We start from the raw sequence: 4,356 nt of genomic DNA, 5'->3' as shown, positions 1-4,356 counted from the left end.
ATTAAATGATGCATTGGAGGAATATGATGAAAAGGGGCACACTTATGTTAAAGGGCCCAACTTAATAATGTGTAAAGTGATGAGACATGATCTTAGATTTAATTAAATTAATTAATTAAATTCTTAAAGGGGAATTAGAAATGCAAGATGCAAGACACACTAAAGAGGGTGCTAACCTAAGTGTGAAATTGTACCACCCTAGCAAGGGTGTACAATTTACGATAATACAATACTATTGTTAGTAAAATTCTTTGAACTCTTTTACCATGAACCGAGATCCATTTCAAAAGATAAAGTCACTGTTGATTCTCTAATTAGAAAGTTAATTGCATTTGAGCTAAATAGTTTTGATAATAGTGTTTCTAAACCTTCTGAATCTGCATTTAAGGCTTCTGTAACTGGTACATCATAAAGGGAAGGAAAAGATGTTTTTCATAATTATGACTGCAGGTCTAGTCATGGCGGTAGCATAGGTGATGGTGATGATGAAGATCATCTGATGGAACTTAAGGCATTACTGGCTAAAATATTCCATAGAGGAATAGGTAAATATAAAGGTAAATTACCCTTGAAGTGTTTCTCTTGTAGTAAAATTGGACACATAGCTGCTAACTGCCCTAACACTGATAAGAAGGAGAGGTTTAGCTGATTCAGAGGAAAAGGCAATAAACATTGTTATGTTGCAGTGGATGAAGGTGTGACCGATGATGAATCATAAGAAGATGACAATGAGGAGATAGTATTTGTTGCTGTGAAGGAGGATTTGACTGATGAGAAGGCATTGGTGTCTCACTTGGATAACAATGATGAATAGATAATAGATAGTGGTTGCTCACACCACATGACCAATGACAAAAGTAAGTTCTTATCCCTTGAAGAGTTTGATGGAGGTGTTTTAAGATTTGGTAATAACTCTCCTTGCATGGTGAAAGGTAAAGGATCAATTTCATTAAATGGGAAGAGTAATGCAGATGATGTCTTTTGGGTTGATGGACTAAAACATAACCTCTTGAGTGTTGGACAACTTAATGATAAGGGATATCTACTTGAATTCAAAAGTGGTGTGCAGGATTCTTGGAAACAATGGAGAATTGATTGCTACTGGGAAGCAGACTAGAGGTAATTTATTTCATCTAAATACTAATGTAAATAATTGTTTGGTTGCAAAGATTGAAGATAGTTGGTTGTGGCACAAGAGATTTTGTCATGTCAATTTTGACAATTTGATTAAAGTTAGTAAGTCAATTATTGTGAGAGGTTTGCCCTAGCTTTGTGAAACTGAACAATATGTTATGCAAGGACTGTCAGATGGGTAAGATGACCTCTGTATCTTTTAAGAGTAAGTCTTTCTCTTTAGAGAATATTCTTGATTTGGTTCATACTAATCTTTGTGGTCCTATGAGGACTAAGAGCTATTTTGGTGATAAGTATTTCATGATCTTTACTGATGATTATTCCAAAATGATGTGGGTAAATTTTTTGAGAGAAAAGTCTGAGGCATTCAGTAAGTTTAAAGCATTTAAAGCTGTTGTTGAGAAAGATATCGGGAAGAATCTAAAATGTTTGAGATCTTACTGGGGTGGAGAATTTACTTCTAATGAATCTGTGAAGTTCTGTGATGAACATGGAATTAAGAGACAAATGTCATCTCCTAGAACTCCACAACAAAATAGGATAACAGAGAGAATGAATAGAACAATTGTTGAAGCTGCTCGAAACATGATGATTCAAGGTGAAGTACGGAAGATGTTTTGGAGAGAAGCAATCAACATTGTTGTTTATACTTTGAACCAAGTACTTGTCAAGAAAGGTAATAACAAAACACCTTATGAATTATGGCATGGAAAGACTCCTAGTGTAAGTTATTTCAAAAAAATTGGGAGTAAATGTTATATTAAAAGAAATGATTACACTGAAAAAGCTTGATGCTAAGTGTGATGAAGGCATTTTTATTGGTTACTCTACAAAGAGTAAGGTATTTAAATGTTATAACAAGAGAACTAAGAAGATAATTAAGAGTGCTAATGTGAAGATAGATGAACTCTTTGAGAAATATGGAGAGACCGGAAGATATGAGCCTGAGAAAGATGAAGAAAGGCTTGTGTTTATAGAACCAGAAGTGCAAAAGACTGATAAGAAAAATGTTGCAGAAATAGGTGCTCAATCGGTAAATGCAGAGTGCGATGAAGAACATGAAGCAGGAAGCACAACACCGAAACCAAGAATACCGAGATATGTCAGGCTAAATCACTATGAAGAAAAAATATTGGAGATAAAAATGCTGGAGTACAAACAAGGAGGAAAATTAGAGAAAATTCTTGTCTGATTTCTACTATTGAGCTGAAAACAGTAAGGGAGGCATTAATGGATGATGTATGGATTAATGCAATGAATGAGGAATTGGATCAGATAGAGAAGAAAAAAACATGGACACTTGTTCCAAGACCAAAAGACAAGAATGTGATTGGCACTAAATGGGTCTTTAGAAACAAGTTAAATGAAGAAGGCAAGGTTGTGAGAAATAAAGCAAGATTGGTTTGGAAAGGCTATGCACAAGAAGAAGGAGAAGACTATGGTGAAATCTTTGCACCCATGGTGAGATTGGAAGGAGTAAGAATGCTACTTGCTTATGCTACATTTAAAGGATTTAAGGTCTACCAGATGGATGTTAAATCATCTTTTTTTAATGGCATCCTTGGGGAAGAAGTGTACATAGAACAACTAGATGGATTTGCTTTGTCTGAAGACAAAGATATGGTTTACAAATTACATAAGGCATTGTATGGATTGAAGTAGGCACTGAGAGCATGGTTCGAAAGATTGCATGCACACCTGTGAGATTTTGCCAAGATCTAGAGGCAATGGAAAGCACACATAAGAGAGAACAAAATATTGATAGGAATAGACTGTATTCTATCAATGTGAAAATAATGATCAACTGGATCATCAATCGATCATTACATACAATGAATATGAGCCTACTTATATAGGCAAGGCTATATGGATATGTGAGCACACAAACATGACATGTGGATCAATAAGAAACAAGGGTAGGTAGGAAATAGGTGTGGGTAGGTAGGAGAAACAATATAATATTCCACATGAGGTGGATCACCCACTGAATGTGGAGTGTAACAACAAGATCACACCATAAAAGGTGGAAATTCTCCTACACACACTATCCCAATGTGGCACAAACACCCAAGTGTCTCATACCCAAACTACTATGAAATGCATTTCCTAAGTAAACTTAAGTAAGGTGTAATAATATCCAAGATGAATAATTATTTACACCAACACCCCCCCTTAAGTGCAACTTAGGGGAATGTACTTAAGTCTACAATGCAACTAAGCAATGCAAGATGGGTCCCAACTACAAGGCCATGTTAGGTACCCATGTACAAATGCAAATGCATGAAAAATAATGCAAGGAAATCTCTCACAAAGTGGGGAAAGAGAGAAAAACCCAATGGGAAAAAACCTTCACCCAAAAGAGAGATGAAAACTAGATACAAAGAACTCTCATAGAAGTATGTGAAGGACAAAACCCCATGTGAGGAAAAAAGTCCCCCCCATATGATAGAAGAAGAAGAGAGACTAGGAAGCCCCCCCCTCAATGTGGAATTGCACCAATGATAGAAGCTCGAAGATGAATGAAGAAACTGCTCCATGAACGTTGAACAACATTCCTCCCCTTAGGAAGAAACAAAACCAAAGGTGTATCCATGAAGTCTCCCCAACCATGAAGGGAAGATGAAGCAAAAATACTCATGATGAAAGGAATCTCAGAAAACTGCTCAAGTGTCCCCATGTCGATGCTGAAAGGTACCCCCTCCAAAGGTGGTAAACTGTGCCACATTGCTGAAAAAGGCACTCCAAGATCTAGTGGAGAAGAATGTAGAACAATATCCAAAGACTCATATGTCTCCTCAAAAGATAAAGATACCTCCTCCAAGTGTTGTACAAAAGTATCCACAATCATGTCAACCTCTAAAGATTGATCATGTAGAGAATGCACAAGAGGGTCAGAGTGATCCCTCGCAACAATAAAAGAAGGATCATCTTCATCAAAGAGAAGATGAATGTCATCAATGGTGTCTCCCAAATCTGCAATGTAGGACTCCACAAATAAACCTACAATATCTGTCAAGTAGGCATCCCAATCAACTAAAGTTGGAAGACATGAAATATCCTGCTGCACTGAATCATAAGAAGACAAAACTGTCGCACTAGCTACATCATCAGGTGCAATAGGTGGTGTGATATCAATAGAAGGAGATGAAATGCAAGGCTCAAGAATGGGGTCACATGTGAGAATCTCCAAGTTCAAATGTCCAAAGTTCTCCTCAAAATCTG

The sequence above is a fragment of the Cryptomeria japonica genome, chromosome 5 (genome assembly GCF_030272615.1).
Source record: "Cryptomeria japonica chromosome 5, Sugi_1.0, whole genome shotgun sequence".
NCBI lineage: Eukaryota > Viridiplantae > Streptophyta > Pinopsida > Cupressales > Cupressaceae > Cryptomeria > Cryptomeria japonica.
The sequence above is the reverse complement of the archived record's forward strand: the minus strand, read 5'-3'. Positions refer to the sequence as shown.